Raw genomic sequence first — 12,157 nt, 5'->3', positions numbered from 1 at the left:
TTCTTTTACAGAAAGCTACAACTGTATCTAAAAATTTGAAACTCTAATATTCTCTAGCTAAAAGTACTTTGAATTTTCATTATTATAATCTGATAATAGATGGATGTCAAACCCAACAATTATATCAAATTCTACAATAGACACTTTTTTTGTATTTACCACAGGGTATATGTATATGAAAAAAATTCCACCTTGCTTATTTTTTAGGTTATATTCCTCCAAGAAACCTAAAGCTCTCTCTCTCTCTCTCTCTCTCTCTCTCTCTCTCTCTCTCTCTCTCTCTCTCTCTCTCTATCACACACACAACAGATGGATTTCAAACCTAACAATTATACCAAATTCTACAGCATACACTTTTTGTATTTACCACAGGGTATATGTTTATGAAAAAAATTCCAGCTTGCTTATTTTTAGGTTATATTCCTCCAACAAACCTTAAAGCTCTCTCTCTCTCTCTCTCTCTCTCTCACAACAGATGGATTTCAAAGCTAACAATTATATCAAATTCTACAGTAGACACTTTTTTGTATTTACCACAGGGTATATGCTTATGAAAAAAATTCCACCTTGCTTAGTTTTAGGTTACATTCATCCCTTAAACCCTAAAGCTCTCTCTCTCTCTCTCTCTCTCTCTCTCTCTCTCTCTCTCTCTCTCTCTCTCTCTCTCTCTCTCTCTCTCTCTCTCACAACAGATGGATTTCAAACCTAACAATTATATCAAATTCTACAGCATACACTTTTTTTGTATTTACCACAGGGTATATGTTTATGAAAAAAACTCCACCTTGCTTAGTTTTAGGTTATATTCATCCCTTAAACCCTAAAGCTCTCTCTCTCTCTCTCTCTCTCTCTCTCTCTCTCTCTCTCTCTCTCTCTCTCTCTCTCTCTCTCTCTCTCTCTCTCTCACACAACAGATGGATTTCAAACCTAACAATTATATCAAATTCTACAGCATACACTTTTTTTGTATTTACCACAGGGTATATGTTTATGAAAAAATTCCACCTTGCTTAGTTTTAGGTTATATTCATCCCTTAAACCCTAAAGCTCTCTCTCTCTCTCTCTCTCTCTCTCTCTCTCTCTCTCTCTCTCTCTCTCTCTCTCTCTCTCACACACAACAGATGGATTTCAAACCTAACAATTATATCAAATTCTACAGCATACACTTTTTGTATTTACCACAGGGTATATGTTTATGAAAAAAATTCCACCTTGCTTAGTTTTAGGTTATATTCATCCCTTAAACCCTAAGGCTCTCTCTCTCTCTCTCTCTCTCTCTCTCTCTCTCTCTCTCTCTCTCTCTCTCTCTCTCTCTCTCTCTCTCTCTCTCTCTCTCTCTCTCACAAACACGCCATGGTCTGGAAAAGGAAATCCTTTCCGCACTCGTAAAACAAATTTAACTGCTTTCCAGCTGTGTGTTCCATAGTTCTATTACCAGCAACACAAGAAATAAGAACGAAATCTTGCATTGCGTTACTCTCTCTCTCTCTCAATCCCATGTTAATATTAATACATTTCATCCAAACAGCTCATTTCCACCATTTCTGTCTTGTCGTTCTCCTACCATTTGCCTCCTTTCTTCTCTACTCTTCTCTCTTCTCTTTTTCCTTCTCTCTTTTTCTCTTGTCTTCGCTTTTTCCCACTTCTCTCTCTCTTCTCCTTCTCTTCTCTTTTTCCTTCTCTTCTCTTTTTCCTTCTCTCTTTAACTCTCTTCCCTTCTTCCCCCTTCTACTTTCTCTTCTCTTCCCTCTCCTCTTCGTCCCTCTTTTCGTCTCTTCTTCCATCTTCTCCTCCTCTCTCTTCTCTTTTCTCCTCTTCTTTTTTCTTCTTTTCTTTCCTACTATCTCCTTCCTTCCCTTTTTTCTCTTCTCTTCTCCCCCCTTCTCCTCTCCCTTCTCTTCTGTTCCGGTCTTCCATCCTCTCCTGTTCTCTCTTCTTCCCTCTTTTCCTTCCTTTTCTCTTCTCCTCTCGTTTCTTTTCCCCCCTTCTCTTCCCTCTTCTCTTTTTCCTCCCTTCCCTCTTCTCTTTTTTCTCCCTTCCCTTCTCTTCTCTTCCCTTGTCTCTTTTTCCTCCCTTTTCTCTTTTTCCTCCCTTCTCTTCTCTTCCCCTCTTCTCTTTTTCCTCCCTTCCCTTCTCTTCTCTTCCCTCTTCTCTTTTTCCTCTCTTCCCTCTTCTCTTTTTTCTCCCTTCCCTTCTCTTCTCTTCCCTTGTCTCTTTTTCCTCCCTTCTCTTCTCTTCCCCTCTTCTCTTTTTCCTCCCTTCCCTTCTCTTCTCTTCCCTCTTTCCTCTCTTCCCTTCTCTTCTCTTCCCTCTTCTCTTTTTCCTCTCTTCCCTCTTCTCTTTTTTCTCCCTTCCCTTCTCTTCTCTTCCCTTGTCTCTTTTTCCTCCCTTTTCTCTTTTTCCTCCCTTCTCTTCTCTTCCCCTCTTCTCTTTTTCCTCCCTTCTCTTCTCTTCTCTTCCCTCTTCTCTTTTTCCTCCCTTCTCTTCTCTTCTCTTCCCTCTTCTCTTTTTCCTCCCTTCCCTTCTCTTCTCTTTTTCCTCCCTTCTCTTCTCTTCCCCTCTTCTCTTTTTCCTCCCTTCTCTTCTCTTCTCTTTTTCCTTCCTTCTCTTCTCTTCTCTTTTTCCTCCCTTCTCTTCTCTTCTCTTCCCTCTTCTCTTTTTCCTCCTTCTCTTCTCTTCTCTTCTCTTTTTCCTCCCTTCTCTTCTCTTCTCTTCTCTTTTTTCCTCCCTTCTCTTCTCTTCTCTTCTCTTCCCTCTTCTCTTTTCCTCCTTCTCTTCTCTTCTCTTCTCTTTTTCCTCCTTCTCTTCTCTTCTCTTTTCCTCCCTTCTCTTCTCTTCTCTTTTCCTCCCTTCTCTTCTCTTCTCTTTTTCCTCCCTCTCTTCTCTTCTCTTTTTTTCCTCCCTTCTCTTCTCTTCTTTTTCCTCCTTTCTCTTCTCTTCTCTTCCCTCTTCTCTTTTCCTCCCTTCTCTTCTCTTCTCTTCTCTTTTTCCTCCCTTCTCTTCTCTTCTCTTCTCTTTTTCCTCCCTTCTCTTCTCTTCTCTTCTCTTCCCTCTTCTCTTTTTCCTCCCTTCTCTTCTCTTCTCTTCTCTTCCCTCTTCTCTTTTTCCTCCCTTCTCTTCTCTTCTCTTCTCTGCCCCTCTTCTCTTTTTCCTCCCTTCTCTTCTCTTCTCTTTTTCCTCCCTTCTCTTCTCTTCTCTTTTTCCTCCCTTCTCTTCTCTTCTCTTTTCCTCCCTTCTCTTCTCTTCTCTTTTTCCTCCCTTCTCTTCTCTTCTCTTTTTCCTCCCTTCTCTTCTCTTCTCTTCTCTTTTCCTCCCTCCTCTTCTCTTCTCTTTTTCCTCCCTCCTCTTCTCTTCTCTTTTTCCTCCCTCCTCTTCTCTTCTCTTTTTCCTCCTCCTCTTCTCTTCTCTTTTTCCTCCTTCTCTCTCTCTCTTCTCTTTTTCCTCCCTTCTCTTCTCTTCTCTTTTTCCTCCCTTCTCTTCTCTTCTCTTCCCTCTTCTCTTTTTCCTCCCCCTCTCTCTTCTCTCTTTTTTTCCTCCCTTCTCTTCTCTTCTCTTCCCTCTCTTCTCCTTTTCCTCCCTTCTCTTCTCTTCTCTTTTCTTCCCACTTCTCTTTTTCCTCCCTTCTCTTCTCTTCTCTTTTTCCTCCCTTCTCTTCTCTTCTCTTTTTCCTCCCTTCTCTTCTCTTCTCTTTTTCCTCCCTTCTCTTCTCTTCTCTTCCCTCTTCTCTTTTTCCTCCCTCCTCTTCTCTTCTCTTTTTCCTCCCTTCTCTTCTCTTCTCTTTTTCCTCCCTTCTCTTCTCTTCAATTCCCTCTTCTCCTTTTCCTCCCTTCTATTCTCTTCTCTTTTTCCTCCCTTCTCTTCTCTTCTCTTTTTCCTCCTTCTTCTTCTCTCTCTTCTCTTCCCTCTTCTCCTTTTCCTCCCTTCTCTTCTCTTCTCTTTTCTTCCCACTTCTCTTTTTCCTCCCTTCTCTTCTCTTCTCTTTTTCCTCCCTTCTCTTCTCTTTTCTTCCCACTTCTCTTTTTCCTCCCTTCCCTTCTCTTCTCTTCTCTTCTCTCCGGTTGTTCCTTGGACACTTAAAGGCGGGAGGTCCAGCCTCTCTCCGCTCCCAAACTTCCGCGGAGGCAGCCGTGTCTGGGTGGACGCGACCCCCACAAAAAACAACCTTAAAAAACAACCCCCCGATATCTCGTAAACCTACTTTCCCTCAGAGAGAGAGAGAGAGAGAGAGAGAGAGAGAGAGAGAGAGAGAGAGAGAGAGAGAGAGAGAGAGAGAGAGAGAGAGTATTTATGTACGCCGTCAAATCGACATACATAATTATGTCAGTGTCGTATATTAGGTATGTTAATTTGACGAGAGAGAGAGAGAATTAGGTCGACTGAGGTTTAAATCTAGAGAGAGAGAGAGAGAGAGAGAGAGAACAGTTATGTATGCCGTCAAATCCACTTATATCAGTGTGCTGAATAAACTGGCAATGGTGAGAGAGAGAGAGAGAGAGAGAGAGAGAGAGAGAAAATTAGGTTGACTGAGGTTTAGATCAAGAGAGAGAGAGAGAGAGAGAGAGAGAGAGAGAGAGAGAGAGAGAGAGAGAGAGAGAGAGAGAGAATTAGGTTGACTGAGGTTTAGATCAAGAGAGAGAGAGAGAGAGAGAGAGAGAGAGAGAGAGAGAGAGAGAGAGAGAGAGAGAGAGAGAGAGAGAATAGTTATGTCTGCCGTCAATCGACTTCCATAATTATGTCAGTGTGCCGAATAAACTGGCAATGGAGAGAGAGAGAGAGAGAGGAGAGAGAGAAAATATCTACAGTATGTAGGTCGTCAAATCGACATACATAATTATGCCAGTGTGGTGTATTAGGTATGTTGATTTGACGAGAGAGAGAGAGAGAGAGAGAGAGAGAGAGAGAGAGAGAGAGAGAGAGAGAGAGAGACCTTACCTTACAGACCTTACACAGAGTTCAGAGTTGCCCCAGGTCCCTCAGTGTGAGGCACCTTTGATGTCTACCAGAGAGTTGCTACCGCATCTTCCGGTATATTTTGCATCTTCCAGTCTTGGATGGTCTGGGATGCATCTTAGATATTTGTCGAGCTTATTCTTAAACACATCTACGCTCACTCCTGTTATGTTCCTCAGATGAGCTGGTAGCGCATTGAATAGACGCTGCATTATCGATGCTGGTGCGTGGTGGATTAATGTCCTGTGTGCTTTCCTTAATTTTCCTGGTATAGTTTTTGGCACTATTAATCTACCTCTGCTTGCTCTTTTTGATAATTTTAGTTCCATGATGTTTTCGGTAATTCCTTCTATCTGTTTCCATGCTTGAATTACCATGTAGCGTTCTCTTCTCCTTTCAAGACTATATAAATTTAAGAACTGTAGTCTTTCCCAGTAGTCAAGGTCCTTAACTTCTTCTATTCTAGCTGTAAATGACCTTTGTACACTCTCTATTTGTGCAATATCCTTTTGGTAGTGTGGGTACCATATTATATTGCAATATTCAAGTGGACTACGTACGTACGTTTTATAAAGCATAATCATGTGTTCAGCTTTTCTAGTTTTGAAGTGCCGGAACAACATTCCCATTTTTGCTTTGCATTTTGCCAATAGAATTGCTATTTGATCATTGCATAACATATTCCTATTCAACATCACACCAAGGTCTTTAACTGCTTCCTTGTTTGTGATTGTCTCATTATTAGGTCCTTTATATGCATATAGCATTCCTACTTTATCACCATAGTTCATTGATTCAAATTTATCAGAGTTAAATACCATCCTATTTATCTCTGCCCATTTATATATTTTGTTTAGGTCTCTTTGTAAATTCAAGTTCCTATCTTCATCATAAGCAATTTCTCTACTTATTCTTGTGTCATCTGCGAAACTTCTTACTACTGAGTCCTTAACATTACTGTCTATGTCTGCAATCATAATCACAAACAGCAATGCAGCTAACACCGTACCCTGCGGTACACCGGATATTACCGTAGCTTCATCCGATTTCTCATCGTTTGCAATCACTATCTGTTTTCTATTTTGCAAAAATAGAAAATAGAGAGAGAGAGAGATAAATTAACTTACAAACAGTTGTCAGAGAGAGAGAGAGAGAGAGAGAGAGAGAGAGAGAGAGAGAGAGTGTCTCGCTGTTTGCAATGACAGTAAGATCTAACAGGGCCGTTGTTTTCCTTTAATTAATTTCCTCGCTGATCATATTCCCCCGTCTTGGCGTGAGGAAGCGAAGAGGGAAGAAGGAGAGAGAGAAGTCGATAGGAAGACGAGAGAGAGAGAGAGAGAGAGAGACAGTCGTGTACCGGAGAATATACATTTGTATATAAATATATTTCATTTGTCTAGTCTACGGTAAACTGATTTCCTGTGACAAAATTAAGTTTGCTCTTCTCTCTCTCTCTCTCTCTCTCTCTCTCTCTCTCTCTCTCTCTCTCTCTCTCTCTCTCTCTCTCTGTATGTATATTGTATATATATATATATATATATATATATATATATATATATATATATATATATATATATGATATATATGTATGTGTAGTAAAAATATATACTGTATATATATAACTATATATATATATATATATATATATATATATATATATATATATATATATACATATGTATGTGTTTATATATACACATATAATATATATATATATATATATACATATGTATGTGTTTATATATATATGGATATAAATATATATATATATATATATATATATATATATATATATATATATATATATATATTTATTTGATATATATATATATATATATAATATATATATATATATATATATATATATATATATATATATATATATATATATATATATAGAGAGAGAGAGAGAGAGAGAGAGAGAGAGAGAGAGAGAGAGAGAGAGAGAGAGAGAGAGAGAGAGAGAGAGAGAGACTGATGACAACAGCTGTGGAGTGATGAAACCTGTTGTTTCCATGCAAGGCAATTGAAAATTTTTAATTCTGGAATTTTTTGTACTTACTCCCTTCGTATGTGTTCCTTTACTCTCGTTTAATCTTCCTTCTAGGAAAAAAAAAAATCTTGCAGTGCTTTCTAACAAATGAGTATGTTGGGGCGCATCCACACTAAATTCAAACATGTCAATAACACATGTCGGTAACTTATCGTACACACATCACAAACAGGTTAAATACAAGTTCACAACTTACTGGTAGTCCTAACTCTTGGCCAGAGAGTTTATATATATAATTCTCTCTCCCCTCTCTCTCTCTCTCTCTCTCTCTCTCTCTCTCTCTCTCTCTCTCTCTCTCTCAATCTCAATATATATATATATATATATATATATATATATATATATATATATATATATATATATATATATATATTACATAATATGTATGCGTAAGTTGCCAACGCGTGTTTACGATCAATTATACTGTACTATAAGAAGTATGCCCATAGGTTACCCTACGATTACTAAACTGCTATCTTTTGAGGCATTATGACCATATATTTTTTAGAAAACATATTTCAGAATTGGTTATGGGGAAAGTTACTTAAGATACCTACACGTTATGAATGACAAAATAAGCAAGTAAAAATGCGCCGAAGTTTCTTCGGCGAAGTCGTGTTTTCTGTACAGCCGCTGTGGCGTATAATCAAGGCCACCGAAAATAGATCTATCTTATGGTGGTCTCAGTAAAATGCTGTTTGAGCCGCGCCCCATTAAACTTTGACCACCGCCCGGTAGTGGCCTGTCCTATATCGTTGCCAGAAGCATGATTGTGGCTAACTTTAACCTTAATTAAAATAAAAACTGCTGAGGCTAGAGAGCTGCAATTTGGTATGTTTGATGATTGGAGGGTGGTTGATCAACATACCAATTTGCAGCCCTCTAGCCTCAGTAGTTATTAAGATCTAAGGGCGGACAGTAAAAGTGCGGACGGAAAGACAAAGCCGGGACAATAGTTTTACTTTTTCAGAAAATAAAAATGGCCCAAATTTTATGGACCAAACGTGAAGCCACATGACGGCCTCCATAAATAAGCGAGGAAGAAAAAGTGGCGAAAAAGGACGTTTGACTGGTCATGAGATGGAAACTGTATTTAAAAATAGTTTTTAATTTTTGCAAAAGAAAACTATTGTGCCGGCTTTGTCTGTCCGTCCGCACTTTTTCTGTCCGCCCTCAGATATTAAAAACTACTGAGGCTAGAGGGCTGCAAATTGGTATGTTGATCATCCACCCTCCAATCATCAAACATACCAACTTGCAGCCCTCTAGTCTCAGCAGTTTTTATTTTAATTAAGGTTAAAGTTAGCCATGATCGTGCTTCTGGCAACGATATACGACAGGCCACCACCAGGCGGTGGTCAAAGTTTCATGGGCCGCGGCTCATACAGCATTATACCGAGACCACCGAAAGATAGATGTATTTTCGGTGGCCTTGATTATAATTGCCAAATCCTGAATCGCTTTCTACAGGCAATAACAGAAAGCAAGGTCGCATATTGCCAAAAAGGGGCCTTAAGATTAATTCAATAAGCCAGGACACACACACACACACACACACACACAATTCTCAAAAATCATGTTTCTGCAGATATTAAAAAAGAATTCATTTCAAAAGTTACAGTTCATCACGGAACATCAGAAAACTAATTAAAGATCCAACTGAATGGAAAGACCCATTTGCTGAACGCCAAAGAAGTATAATCATGAACAACTCAGTTGGCGTGGAAAACTGCGACAGGAGGATCAGAGAGCAGAGGGCCTGACAGGCGGAGATGGTTTCCTCTTTTACTCTGAAATCAGTTCTAAATGTGAATGAAAAACAAGTAAAAAATGCGCCGAAGTTGCTTCGGCGCAATTGAGTTTTCTGTACATCGTATCATCAAGGCCGCCGAAAATAGATCTATATTTCGGTGGTCTCGGTATAATGCTGTATGAGCCGCGCCTCATGAAACTTTAACCACGGGACGATGGTGGCCACACAAACACAAACACACAAACACACACGTGCAAAGACAGAAAGACCTCCGTTTGTCCTTGCGGAAGAAGAAAAATCCACAAAGACAAACACACACACACACACGTGCGTGCAAAGTCAGAGAGACTATTGTCTGCCCTTAGAGAGCGGATAAAACATCCTGAGCAAGCACAACGATGCCACAGATTTCATCAGGCCACAGATGCTGCCATCGGCCGAGTTTATGTGGCAAGTGTGGCATCCCCATCTGTTCTTATATTGCAAGCCACCAAGACCATTCATAAAATAAGAAAGTGTAAGCAGAGAATGGAAACATTTTAATACTTGAACAGAAACGAAATATATACAATCCATTAAGTGTAGAGTTTTATTCAGTCACTACGTACGTAAGGCCTGTCCAGTACTGTATGCCTCTACACACACATACACATACACACACAAACTCTGAAACCTAAGTCCAAACTGTACCGTTAATTCCATGATTAGAAAGATGACAAAATGCTTCTGACTCTCTATCGAGGGAAAGGAAAAGATTAAAAGATAACTGTGCTTATTTGGGGCAAGGAAAGGAAAGAAAAATGTTAACATTATCTGGGACTAAGAAAAAGAAATGGTTGCATATATAAATATATATATATATATATATATATATATATATATATATATATATATATATATATATATATATATATATATATATTGTTAGGATGATGAAAAGAAGAAAACCAAGAAAAGATCTGAAGAAATACTTTTAATTGTTTATTCTGGACAACGAAAAGAAGAAACACAAGAATAGGAATAAAGAAAGGAATGCTCATGACTTTATTTCGTACAATAAAAAAAAAATGGAAGAAAAAACTAAGAAGAAATAAACGCTTGACTGTTTACCCACGACACCGAGGAAAAAAAAAGTATAAATAAATGCTTACGACTGTTTATTCAGGACATTGAAAAAAGACAACCTAGAACAAGTACAAAGGAATTCTTATAACTTTATTTCTGACGGGGAAAAGATGAAAAAATCAACAACGCGCGGAAAAATACTGCTGCTCTATTTATGCCCCCAAAAACACGAAAAAATCAAGAATATGTAAAAGAATACTTCTGAATACTTATTTCTACAACAGAAAACAAGAAAAAATGTAGAACGCGTAAAAGAAACACTTCTGTTTATTTCTGCCACAGAAAACAGGAAAAAATGTAGAACATATAAAAAAATATTTGATTGTTTACTTCTAACACGGAAAATATGAACAAATGAAGAATACGTAAAAAATACTTCTGACTGTGTTTCATAGAAAAGAAAAAATTACGAGCACGTAAAAAAATACTTCTCATTGCTTATTCTGCCACAGAAAACATGAAACTAAGAGGAACACGTAAAAAAAATACTTCTCATTGCTTATTCTGCCACAGAAAACATAAAAATATGAGCAACACGTACAAAAATACTTCTGATTGCTTATTTCTGCCACAGAAGACATGAAACTGTGAGGAACACGTAAAAAAATACTTCTGATTGCTTATTTCTGCCACAGAAGACATGAAACTGTGAGGAACACGTAAAAAAATACTTCTGATTGCTTATTTCTGCCACAGAAGACATGAAAATATGAGGAACACGTAAAAAAATACTTCTGATTGCTTATTTCTGCCACAGAAAACATGAAAATATGAAAAACACGTACAAAAAATACTTCTATTTATTTCTGCCACAGAAAACAAGAAAAAATCAAGAACACCGAAAAAATACTTCTATTTATTTCTGCCGCAGAAAACATGAAAATATGAAGAACACGTAAAAAAAAATACCAGAAAAACTCAAAAACACGTAGAAAAGTACTTCTGTATCTTCCTGATACAGACAACAAAACGAAATCAAGAACACGTAGAAAAAATACTTGACTGTTTATTTCTGTCACGGAAAACATGAAGAAAATCAAAAACACCTAGAGAAATATGCTGACTGTTTATTCAGGAAATTAAAAAAAAAGGGACAAGTATAAACAAATACTTGTGACTGTTTACTATGGGCTACGAAGGGCAGCTGTGGAAAATCACAGTGACCAGAGAGAGAGAGAGAGAGAGAGAGAGAGAGAGAGAGAGAGAGAGAGAGAGAGAGAGAGAGAGAGAGAGAGAGAGACTATTCTTGGGACCCGGCTTGCTGGGCAGTAGAGGTTATAGGGGCGGAGGAAAGGAGGAGGAGGAGGAGGAGGAGGAGGAGGAGGAGGAGGAGGAGGAGGAGGAGGAGGAGGAGGAGGAGGAGGAGGAGAGGCTGAAGGCCTGCGCGTGGGAATGGCAGAGGTCACCGGGAATCAGGAATAGGAATGGATGTAGCGTGACTGGATTCTCTTCGCAAGCTGCGTTTTAAAGGAATGAGTATACATACAAAAATGAAGAACGAAAAATGTAAGATAAGCAATAAAAAGCAAGTGGGAATGAAAAAAATATAACTGCAGCAAGATAACAGTCAAAACAGCTGCTAAAGACACGAAAGAAATGCATGAAAAGGCAGGAGAGATGTTAGCACCAAAAATGGTATCTGATTATTAATAAACGCAATATGCAAAAAATATTAATTCAAACGCAAACTCTATTTATATCCTCTTACACTGAGAGCAAGTCCGTATTGTGCCAATACAGTTCTTTATTATATATATATATATATATATATATATATATATATATATATATATATATATATATATATATATATATATATATTCACTGACTGACTGATTAATAGGAAGCAACAAAAGTGGAAAAAAAAGGCGATAAACTGATAGTGAAAAGACAAAATAACAGAAAATAAGAACAGGTTTTCTGTCGCTCTCTCAAAATTAGTGAGAGGGAGGGGATGGTTAGATTAGTGGAACAGAATAGACAAAGGGAGGGAGGGGGGAGGACAGGGGCACACACAGGGTGGATGGAAAGAGGGGAGGGAGAAAGGGAGGTGGGGGGGGAAGGCATTGCAAATCGAGACGACTGTTAACAAGACCAAGATAAAGAGAGATTAAAGCAAGCTCTCTTTTCAAACACCTCATGCGATTTCAGACATGCGAACTACAATGCATATTCTCTCTCTCTCTCTCTCTCTCTGTCTCTCTCTCTCTCTCTCTCTCTCTCAGATCTCTCTCTCTCTAAATCTGGTCTAGTCATAACCTACCTAGAAATCTCGA

The 12,157-nt window shown here is 38.4% G+C and overlaps 1 protein-coding gene across 2 annotated transcripts in view; it reads right to left on the bottom strand.

Annotated features, from left to right (window-relative positions):
• disp (dispatched) overlaps nucleotides 1-12,157 on the bottom strand; it is a 139,337-nt gene that overhangs the window by 42,376 nt on the left and 84,804 nt on the right. The gene's annotated exons all lie outside the window — the stretch shown is intronic.

The sequence above is a fragment of the Macrobrachium rosenbergii genome, chromosome 10, assembly GCF_040412425.1.
Source record: "Macrobrachium rosenbergii isolate ZJJX-2024 chromosome 10, ASM4041242v1, whole genome shotgun sequence".
Taxonomy (NCBI): Eukaryota; Metazoa; Arthropoda; class Malacostraca; order Decapoda; family Palaemonidae; genus Macrobrachium; species Macrobrachium rosenbergii.
The sequence above is the reverse complement of the archived record's forward strand: the minus strand, read 5'-3'. Positions and strand labels throughout refer to the sequence as shown.